The following is a 12,469-nucleotide window of genomic DNA, read 5'->3' on the forward strand; positions in this document are numbered from 1 at the left end:
GCACTACTCTTCATTGATTCATTGTGGAATCACTGAAGGAAATCTCCATTCATGTATTAGCTCAACAGTCTTGATATGTTACTTCATACAGCAAAAGCAAGTTTACATGATTAGAAGAGAATATTATCTCAATTCTCAATCTGAATCTTCCCAATATGATTGTAGGACATCTAGAGATATTATTTGCTTATTTTCCTGTAAATATTATGCTGTTCAGATTATGGCATAAGGACTAATTCCTCTTCCCTTTTCGTTATAATTCACCCCTCTCTACCTCTTTATCGTTATTCCCTTCTCCCCTTGTCCTACTTCTTTCCAATCTCTTCCACACCTTTTCTTTTCCATCAGCCTTTGCTTCCTCATTCTTCCCATCGTAATCTCTTTTCATTCCAACAATTCTTGTTTTATTTATGTATGCCAGACTGTAATATATCGTACAATTTACGAAACAAAATGACACCTTTTATGTATATAAAATATAAACTTAAGATTTAGGCCTACTTATGTGAATTTACACTTTATCTGTTCATATATTTATAATTGCATAATTTATATATTTTTGTGATACCATATGTTAGTACATTGAACTCAGTTTAAAATTAGAACAACTTAAGTTAAACCACGGGATAGCATATCCCCTCCTTCCCCCTTCTAATCACTTTAAGTATGGATTTTGTTATGAATTGAATTGACGCGTTTGATATGTAAATAATTATTATCTCTTGTTTTATGTTTGTTTATGTATACCTATACTGTATTCAATTTATGTTGCCCTGTATTACGTTCGTTTAGAACTAATAACCTTGGCCCTTTATTGTAATTGATTCCCTTTTTTCATGAATATAAGGTGATTTATAAAAAGTATTAATATGTATTTTTATGATATTTTCTTGTCATCTTAACAAGAGATGGATATATTTTTATATGATAATTGAATTTCTTATCAGGGAATTCACCAAGATGATCTTTACATTCGAATATGAAAGCAAGATTTACCGGATAGTATTTCTGAAATTATGACGATACAAATACAGGGATTCATCCCCAAAAAGCGTGTCCCACAAACATGAAAAAAATGATAATGGCACTCTAGATGGTATAGTTCATAATTAACTCTTTGGTTATAATATAAAAACTGTAACATTATATTGTCTACATCTTTACAAACTACAATTCATTTTCTATTCGACTAGATGAAATTTTATGTGCTTTCGTCCTATAATCACAAAGATATTTATTTAATTCCAATATAACATACATACAATTGCAGGAAAACTTAATTAAAATTAAGTGTTAACAAAATGATATGAAATATAGGATTAAAAAGAACACACAAGATCGAGGAGCGAATCATGAAAGGATTTGTTAGATGTTTTAATATCCGAAATGCCAGATTTTATCCAATAGTAATCATAGTAACATTGCATCTCAGCCGATCAAATTCAAGGAAAGTTGTCATAACTGACAACTTGTTGAACAAAAATGTTGATGAAACGTTTTGAAACCTCTCCATCCAAGTTTTGTAAGTTAGTTAGGTGTAGTCAGATTCAGGGATTTGCTCAGGACACGAATTGTCCGTCATAGTAGACTTGTTAACTGCAAAAAAGGGTGAACGCTGCATTTTTTTAAATACAATTGTGCCTCTTGGTTGTATATTCCTTGAACCAATTATAAATTTTGTATCTAGAGGGACACTTTGTATCTATGCAAATTACCTCCGTATCTATGCAAAATGAAAGAAAGGAAAACCTACAAAAATCATCTTTACTGTGTATAGTTGAAATGCATCTTTCCTCCGATGAGGCACTAAAAATATTTCATTTTAACATAGAGTGGAATCTAGAAAGGGATTGGGGTAGTTTAGAGCTCTGCGTGTGGCTGTTCTCCAATGTACCACTTTACCCGCACATGTCATTAGTAGAGTATTTTCTCCTCAATCTTTTCTAAGATATCAATACAAACAAAAGTAATCTTTTGGGAGTTCTAAAGACAAACAATTATTTTCGAAAACATACAAGTTTTGGGTCTCCAAAAGATAAATATTTTAATAATGATTTTAATAATAAATATGTATTGAGGTGGGTACATTCGTCATGATTCGTGTGGTTTTATTTTTAATATACATGAGCTTCATTATAGCAACCTGCCAAGCAATGTCTCCTCTACTTTTTCCAAGAGATGCCATAAAACAAATGAGTTTTACTGGATACCAAAATGCATTTTGCCCGTATATACCCATCTAAACTTACGTATTTTCTATTGCTACACATAATACTATACAGTGCGTATTTTAAAAAAGTTTACACTTTGAAAAAGCCCTGGGAATTTAAAAATATACAACATGTGGGTATTTTTTTCACATATAATCTCGGGTTTGGGTATCATCTATCCAATGAAAGTAAAAGTTTTGACAGAATGTTAAACTTGAGTGATCACTGTTCATTTTTGTTAAGCTCGCAGAAATCTGTTTGCGCAGAAATGCTCGTTTTCACACTGTGTCAAGGGAAAAGGGAGAAATCAAACTTACCCTGCGAAAATTTTCTCGTACATTTCCCTTGCACTTTTAGTCAATTGAAATAAAACGGATACATTCAAGCATTCTTAAACTATTTTGCCACCCGGATTTAAATTTCAACACTTAGTAAGCACAATCTTTACCCTTTTTGTGCCAGCTGGATCTGAGGACATAACCGAATCTGACCAAAAGTTTATATCAGACATCTTCAGCAATTTTTTACTAAGTTTTTATCATTCAAAGTGGGTTTACATTTCATTTTTCATTTATTACTTGTTTTCTCCACACTTTTTCCTAGCTTGACAATGATAACAAAATGAAAATCAAGCCTAAGCCATTCCATGTAAATTACAGTTCAGTGTAATCGTCAGATGGCCTCGGTGTGTGGGGGAGTCAGTGATGGGGGTGGGGCGCAATGCACCCTTCGGAGTGTTTTGGGCAAGAAAACCAGTTAAAAAGGGTAAAAGATATCTTCAAATCAATTTTACTAGCTAAATTCCACGTGTTCTTTGTGATTAAGGTCTATGTTTATTCGCATAACTATTTCAAAGTTCTGCGCAAATCATTTTTCACTAACTTTTCAAAAGCAAGTGGTGCTCACTCAAGCGGAAATATTTTCCGGCTGTTATATCGTCATTTGCTTAAATTGTTCTGTACCAATGTTAAAATGTGGAAAAATCCTCAGGATATTACAAATTTTAAATTTTTCATAATATTTTTTTCAAGTGTAAACTTTTTTTGATACGCACTGTAGAAAGCGATATACGAGAAGCCGATATTTGTTTTGTAATAATATTTATTAATCCTTCAATTCAAAATCAAAGTGATGGTACATTGTAAATTATTATAATAACAATATTAACTAAACACTGTTCACAAAGGATAAATAATTATCCATAATACAAATAATCGTACAAAATGTCATAGTATTGACATATTCATTATACAGTGGATAAATTCAGTTACAAAAATTAACCATTTATAACCAATATTAATTCACAAAATCATACAATAATAATGCAGAAAATTCATTTTTCAACATTGATGAAACTGAATGAAATTTATAATATAAAAAAAAAAACGGAAAACGGTCCGAGTGCTCGCTCTCCACACACGCTCATACACACACACAAGAAATCGCTCTCACACCTGCCCCCCCCCCATACAGACAAGACACAAAACAATTAGACAATACAAACAAACCCAAATTCTTAGATTGCATACGGTGGGAGATGGCGATGAATTCGAAGGGAGTTGTCTGAATAATATTTCCCAGGAAATGTCACATTTTCTTCTACTGGTATAACAATGGAATTAAAATAAAAATACAAAGTACATTTCAGATACCATTTAAGTGGCAGGTCAAAACATATACTAAATTAGAATTCAAAGTAAAATGTCGTCTTGCCTACAACATTGCTCTGCAATGAATGACAAGGCGGGCCCTATATTGAAATCATATAACATTGTACTATCATATTAATTTGTTTGATTTTGTTAGGTTCATCATCATGCAGTATCAAAAAGACAAGTATATGACATCGAAAATTATCTTCACTTTCATAAAGTGTGATCATTAAATGTTTGAGATTTTTTGTTTTGTTTTTTTAAATGCAAAATCAGAACAGATTTTTTTTTCATAAGTACATCCTTGAAGAGAAATCATGCAGGCAAATTGTGTAGTTTCGATACAAATTACAAGAACATAAAGAAAGTACAAATTTACATTTTTCAAACGTTCAGGCAGGAATATATTAAATGATAAAGATTTAAGCTTATCTGTTTTTACTAGCAATTGACATAAAAAAATCTTTGAAAATTGCTATTTGAGAAAGGAAAGTTGACTTATAGCACCTCTACTGATTTAAACAAGATATTAGTGATATGCAAAGTACATACAATATCATTTTGCAGCAGGGGAAAGGGGTACAAAATATTAGACGCATTATAATGTGTCATTCTACCTTCATCTTTGGTCTGCAGTTAGTATAGCAGGATAGTCTTTCCATGGAAAGTTTATCAGTGATAAGACCTTGCAGTAGAAATGTTATATTAACAGTTATTTGTATGCACACAAGTAATGTATGGTGGCCCTGAACGGACATCGCATATAGACCAAATCGCGAATATTCACGACGAAATTGGCGACGAAATTCACGATGTCGCGAATTTCGTCGTCAATTTCGTCGCGAATTATTCACGATGAAATTCGCGACGTCGCCAATTTCGTCGCCATTTTGAATATTCCCGACCTTTCGTTTGAGGACGCGGACGCTAATTTACAACGGTAGTTGATTTTGGAAGAGACTTTTTGGGTCCGTCGTAAAACTCTGGCCGGCAATGCAAATTGTGTGACATGAGATTTTTTTTTCGTTTCTGCGACGGAAACGTTCAATATGGGTTTCGTGTGCAAAATTCTGGTTGCTACTATGGTAACAGCGATATATCCGATTGAGGACGACTTTCCAAATCAACATTTGACTCCTCCTAGAGCTCGAGAGGCCGCCCGGGGGGCCCACTTCCATTGATTAGTGGATACCAAGAGCGACCACGCGTAAAGGGGGACAGAGTGGGCAAGTACATTACGTATAGACCTATGTAACGTTATAAAGGTGTCAAAACGATGTTTAAAATGCTGAAAAAAGGATACATATCCAATACTTGTAGGGTTTCACACTTGTTAAGAAATGCATTTTCATAATCTGGAAAATAATTAATCGCTTCCCTTGTTTAGCGGGGTACTGTTCGAAACCCCGTGGTCGTGCCTGGTATCCACTCATCAATGGAAGTGGTCCCCCCGGAATTTGAATCTAATCCACATTTCTGCGGAAAGTAAAACATAATGCCCATTACATCGTGTGCTAGAGGCATATCGTTTGTGTAGAAGGGGTTAAACAAAAGAAACAAAAGAAACCCGCGAGGTCAACACGTCCCTGGTCAAACGTATTGCATGCTGTGTACATACGTGTATCAACGCATGCGAAATGAAATGTTCGGCTGGAGAGGTTGATCTAAACCATGAAATCAATTGCCAGTGATCCACCAATAATCCACATTAAATGCAATATCGATTCGATGGACTGTAATGATCTATATCTAAGTCTTCATTCAGTAAGTTTTTCCTCTCTCAATATGTAGTCGATTTTTTTTGAAAAACCACTTTCTTATCCATGTCATAATTTATTTTAGGTCCTGCATTTCGAATATCTTCAGCCATCAGTCGTAATATACATGCACATATGGTGCGGGTGTCGCGGGAAAGGATTTTGCACACGAAAGGCAGATATGTAGGGCCTGTAATCCCCCGGTAACACAAAGCTTAGCATTGATTGTAGAACAGTTTTCTACGTTTGATTCTATTGACTATAATGTACAATCAATCTTAAAAATCAAGTGTATAACTAAGCGTTAACATTTGTGTTAGGGGACCCTAATATTAGCGTCGGTGAGGATTGCGAAAGGTCCCAATTGACGTCGAAATTCACGACGAAATTCGCGACATCGTGAATTTCGTCGCCAATTTCGTCGTGAATATTCGCGATTTGGTCTATATGCGATGTCCCTTCAGGGCCACCATAGTAATGCAGTCATGTACGTACTAAAAGAGAGGAATTGATTAAAAATTTGAACGTTAAGCAGTACGTATGAATACAGAGGCCAAAGGTATATAGGCCTAGTGAGCAAAAACTAAAATAGATTACTTCTTTTCCAGTCAGACCGTAAAAGGTGCTTTTTCCAAGACGGTACTTAAGTTTTGCACACATTGTAGTTTAGAAACAAAAGGTACAGGATTTCTTTTTTTTTTTCATTTTTCGACATATCAGACAGGGAAGAAAAATATTGTAAATGAAATGGTATTGTCAGTATATCACCAGACAGACTTATTTAGCATTTGACTATGGAAACCTATATCAACTTCTTTTTTTACGAGTTACTATTCACTTTTGCAAGGTTCAAGAATAAAACATGTAAAAGTTGTAGATAGCTTTCAGCCATATTATATGGTTTCAGCACAGTACATAAAATTCAGCCAGAACTCAATTTTAGTGAGACTTGCCTAATAAAGCTGTCATCCCGACTAGCCAGGCGGCTTCTAGAGAGTAAAAATCATTTACTAACGTAGCTTATACTCTCAATGAAGCCAGGTATTCCTTCACATATGCACGAAGGGCCCCAAAACCTGAAACTTTCACCCCGAGATTTCTACTTTCCTTCTAAAATATCTAGCCCTAAATCGTGTACACGGGATAAAACTTCATTTCCGACATTTCTACACTATCGATTATATTTTGAACAAGAATTCATCAAAAAAATGAGAAAAATATTATGAAAAGATGGAAGAGACTTGCTCGATGTTTACGCCGTCATCTCGTTTCCTACTGTGCTTCCCAAAGTTACAGACGCGTGCGTCGCATAATGTTACTTTTCTAGTTTTTATTAATGATTAAGTGAATATTTAGTGTCATGTTCATGCAATATATATGCAGATGATGTTGTTATTTTGTTTCTGATAAAAGTGATGAAGTTATTCTTTTAAACTATTCATTCGAATAGATTTAAGTTCAAATTTCTACCATGTTGTATTTGTGTTTTGTTTACATTGTTCATACGAATATATAATAAGAGGATGCATTCTACAAGCTTCGCTTTTTAGCAGCTTCCTCCGTTTTCGATCTGTTATCTTGATTATTATAGTCATAATAAGTTTCTTTGTTTTATTGATTATAATTATATCAAGATGTATGCAACAAAACCTATTGTAAATGACTGTTAGAAACGGAAAAATATATGAAATGAAAATGAAAAAATATATGAAATGAAAATGAAAAATAATTTAAACCCTGATCTTCAAAATGCAATTTCTATCGACTGTTAAAAAAAAATCAAGAGAATGTATTTCTCTTTAATAATCCGCTCACCATGGTGCACATTTTTCTTCTGAAGGTTTTAATTTGGAATTTGATATTTATCACCCGATGCACATGTACCATATAACGTCTCATATGTTTGTTGTTCAAAATACCTATGTCACTTCCTTTTTTGTCTGTCTTTCTTTCTTTTTCTTTTCTTTCTTTAATTGTTGTATCAAACATTAAGTTAATTCATATGCATTTTTCTATGTCGTATTTTCTGGACCGTGTCGAAAAACAGTGTACATGTATATATTACCTGAACATGTTATCTTGAATAAAGATTTCATAAATAAATAAATATTCCGATCTAAAAAATGACATTCTAATCGTCTTATACCAAAGAAAACTTTGTGTAGCCCCCCCCCTCAATTAAATCAATAATTACTCCGAGCGCGAAGCGCGAGCAGATTTTTTTATGAACTGACTTAAGAAGGACTCTTTTAGTTTCTGATTCCATTTTTTTCTTTCCTTTTTTTGCGCCCACTTTGCACCCTGGATCCACCTATGCATATTGACCTGAAAAAACTAGCCTTTTAAAGGACAAATGTACATGGGATCGATGGAGAGGATACGCGCCTCACTAATAAAATATTACGAGTGTGTAGCGCGAACCTATCTCGCTAAACAGACTTCAAACGCTAGCACATTGTTTTTGCCTATTATCGTTAAACGGGATATATTAATTCAGCCGCATTTATCATTTGTGGGCAGGACATGTATCTCACTCTGAGCAATGTTACGCCCCCTGTCGAACATGAATTTGCATGGCACCCTTTTAGTTTAAGGTCAATTTGACCCTCGGTTGAAGATGAATTTGGAGCCCCCATGTGAAATATGACTTTGCCCTCCCCCGTTTATAAAACATTTATTTGTCGCCTCTGGTCAAACATCAAATTGGCGCTCCCCCAGTTCAAACTTTAATTCGTCGCTCCCCTAGTTCGAACATCAATGCGGCGCCCCCTAGTTCAAACATCAATTTGGCGCCCCTATTTTAAAAATCAATTTCGCGTGTGCCCCCCACCGGTTTGAACATCAATTTGGCGCCCCCTAGTTTGAACATCAATTTGGCGCCCCGTAGTTCGAATATCACTTTGGCGCCCCCTAGTTCAAACATCAATTCGCCCCCCCTAGTTTGAACATCAATTTAGCGCCCCTATTCTGAACATCAATTTTGCGTGACCCCAACCCCCCCCCCAGTTTGAACATCAAACTTAAACTCTTTAATTAGTTAATTGTTTTTGAAGAAGTACTGGTAATACAATAGTGATCTTATTTGCAAGATAAGAATCATATTTACATACTGAGACATTTTCTTATTGTGTTTAATTATACTGTACACTGTAAAAACTGTGGTGTTAAAACTGAAACCAATTGGTGTTAATAGAGGACCACACCCTGAGGTGTTAAAATTACACCCTAAAATTTAACATAACACCAAAGAGTGTAAATGTGACAACCAAAGCTATAGGTGTAAAACTAACACCACCAATTTAACACCGGTGTAAAATAAGGTGCCAGGTAAAAATGGCAGAGGTAAAAAATGGCAGAGGTAAAAATGGCAGAGGTAATAATGGCAGAGGTAAAAATGGCAGAGGTAAAAATGGCAGAGGTGATAATGGCAGAGGTAAAAATGGCAGAGGTAAAAATGGCAGAGGTAATAATGGCAGAGGTAAAAATGGCAGAGGTAATAATGGCAGAGGTAAAAATGGCAGAGGTAAAAACGGCAGAGGTAATAATGGCAGAGGTGAAAATGGCAAGAGTTAAAAATGACTGAGGTAAGGATCATGACATACTACATCAACAAGGAAAAGACAGAGCCTTTCCAGTTAATATCAGTCATAACTATTGGCCTTGAATTGAATCCTATCGACGGAATGAGCATTATGAACTGAAAAGATATTATTTAGATTTTTTAATAATTTTAGGTCAGCTCTATAATTTATCGTTGATATGATTAAACTCAAACATTTTCATGCCAGAATGACTTTAATTAGTGAGTGATGAAAGGATTTATCTTGGAGTAGAACAGCACTTCATCACATACATACCAAACGAATTTTAATGTAAACACCAAAATGTGCACTACCATTAACACACTGAAATAGACAAGTTCGGGATTTCTTCGAACCACTTGCATTACTTGGATAACAGAAAAATAACAAAACGTTCTGTAATAAACAGTAATTTTTCATATTTCAACATCATAATGGATCCGAATAGATATTGATATGATACGTATATAGTTAATAGTAAATGATATAATAATAGTGTTTGATTTTTTCAGAGCAATACCTCATTGCAGCTAGTCCAGTGGATAGCATGTTCCTAAACTAGTTTCTATGGTAACAGATACAGCAAGAATTTGGAAGTGTGTAGCGAATCAAGTATTTTATTTCAATTTTATAGGCTTTTCTTATATGGACCTACTTTGAAGGGGTAATTCACCCTGACAAATGATTTACTGTAAAGATAGCAGAAAAATTTATTGGTGAAGGTTTACGGAAAACCCATCAAAGATTAAGAAAGTTATTAGAAGTTTGAGGTTTTGATCTGTGACGTCATATACGAGCAGCTGCTCCGTATTACTTTTCAAATTTTTAATCCGTGGTTCATGATTACTAAAAAAGCCTTTCAGGAGCGGATGTGAAATGATTGTATGTTGATATACTACAATGATTATTCAGAGGGGTCCACACAATAAAAGCACTGCTTTTTAGTGGATCCTTCCATTTTCTCAGAATTTTATAATGATATTTTGCTAATATATAATACTTTGTTTCGTTTTACCTATGGAAAAAATATCATATATTATACATGCCTCAATTTATACTGTGTGTATAAGTTCATTATAATTATTTCGACCACTTTATTTCGTCCTGTTGAAAATGAAATAAATTGAAATTGAAAAATAAAAAACATTTTCTTTTTTAATGACATTTCATTGATATTTTTTGTTATACCAGATTTGAAAAAAAAAATGCTCGCAAATGACGTCACCATTAAAATAAATTTCTAATATCTTTTAAATTTTGATGGATTCCCTTAGACCCTAACCAATATCATTTTATTTATTTTCTGCTATTTTTAAAATGAATTTTATGTCAGGGTGAATTTCCCCTTTAATGAACTAATTACAATACTTGGGATCCAAAGTGTGCTTCAGATTTGAATATTAGAAGAGCGATTTGACATGAGAAAGCTGTTCATATAAGTCCAGGAATAAATTAATAAAAAAACAACTTGGGTGTTATCAATTTGGTGCAGAAAATCTACAGTATGATTTAAAAATGTTACCCTTTCCATACATTATAATTCTAATTTTTTTCTCAAAACGTTTCTTATTTAATCTACTGTACATGGAGGGGCTTTTGGATCTTTTGGCAAGAGGGTTTAAGACTGGCCATATTTACCTCTGTCATTTTACCTCTACCATTATTATCTCTGTCATTATTATCTCTGTCATTTTTACCATGTTTACCTCTGCCATTTTTACCTCTGCCATTTTTACCTCTGCCATGTTTACCTCTGCCATTTTTACCTCTGCCATTTTTACCTCTGCCATTTTTACCTCTGCCATGTTTACCTCTGCCGTTTTTACCTCTGCCATTTTTACCTCTACCATTATTACCTCTGCCATTTTTACCTCTGCCATTTTTACCTCTGCCATTAATTCAATTAGGAAACTGCTCTTCCAGCGGGCCCTGCATAACATAATAATATCATGTTAAAGGAAATTTGATGGTGGCTCGGTGGTAGAGCGTCCGCCTCATGAACGGGAGGTCGTGGGTTCGATCCTCGGCCGAGTCATACCAAAGACTTATGAAAATGGGACCTTCTGTCTTCTTGCTAGGCGCTCATGCATTTAGATTGGAGAAGGGTAATAATAACATAATATGTTATTATTACCCTTCTCCAATCTAAATGCATGAGCGCCTAGCAAGGGTAATAATAACATAATATGTTATTATTACCCTTCTCCAATCTAAATGCTGAGCGCCTAGCAAGAAGACAGAAGGTCCCATTTTCATAAGTCTTTGGTATGACTCGGCCGAGGATCGAACCCACGACCTCCCGTTCATGAGGCGGACGCTCTACCACCGAGCCACCATCAAATTTCCTTTAACATGGACACTTTGCTGCACAATGAATTTACTGTTTCTTTTGATAGTATTTAAACTCGAAGTAATATTCATTCTGTTTTTATCTACACAACACATGTACTTTATTTAAATTTTAATCACTTGACCCTTGCTTTAACTACACCAATCATTTTCTGCTTTTGTTCATTGTTGTTCATTTATACCTATTTGTTTGTTTCTCGATTTTGATTTCAAACATAATAGTAGAATATTAATTTATTATTATTTCTATCATTTGCATTTGGCATTTTATCAATGTTTATTTAATCTATGTTTTTTCTCTCACCATTGTATAATGATATATCTCTGTTGATTTTTTGCTTGTAAATTGAACATTTTCAGCTTGCTAGCTGCCTGTTTGATATTTACATGTATTTCCAATAAACCATAACAATTCAAATTCAATTCAATTTGGCGTCGCCTAATTTGAACATCAATTTGTCGCCCCTGGTCAAACATCAATTCGGCGCTCCCCTAGTTTGAACATCAATTTGGCGCCCCGGTCAACATCAAATGGGCACTTAGGCTCATTTATAAGTTATTTTTCCCCTCTTTCTCTGTTCCCTCTCGTTTTTTTCTCTCTTTTTTTTCCACTTTCCCCTTCTTTTTTCCTTCCTTTCTCCCCTTTCCCCCTTTTTTCCTTCTCTCTTTCTTCCCACCTCTCCCTCTCACTTTTTTTCTTTTCTTTTCCTCTCTTCTCTCTTTTTTCTTCTCTTCCTTTCCCGATCTCTCCCTCTCTCTTTTTCTTCCCTTCCTTCCCCCACTTTCTCTCTCCTTTTTCTTCTATTTTGCCCTTTCCCTCTCTCTTTTTGTTTTCTATTCCTTTCCCCCTCTTCCTCCCACTCCTTTTTTGAGGGGGGGGGGGGGGTGCAAGGCCCCCTTAACCTCCCCCATGGATCCGC

Source organism: Lytechinus variegatus, chromosome 18 (genome assembly GCF_018143015.1).
Source record: "Lytechinus variegatus isolate NC3 chromosome 18, Lvar_3.0, whole genome shotgun sequence".
Lineage (NCBI taxonomy): Eukaryota > Metazoa > Echinodermata > Echinoidea > Temnopleuroida > Toxopneustidae > Lytechinus > Lytechinus variegatus.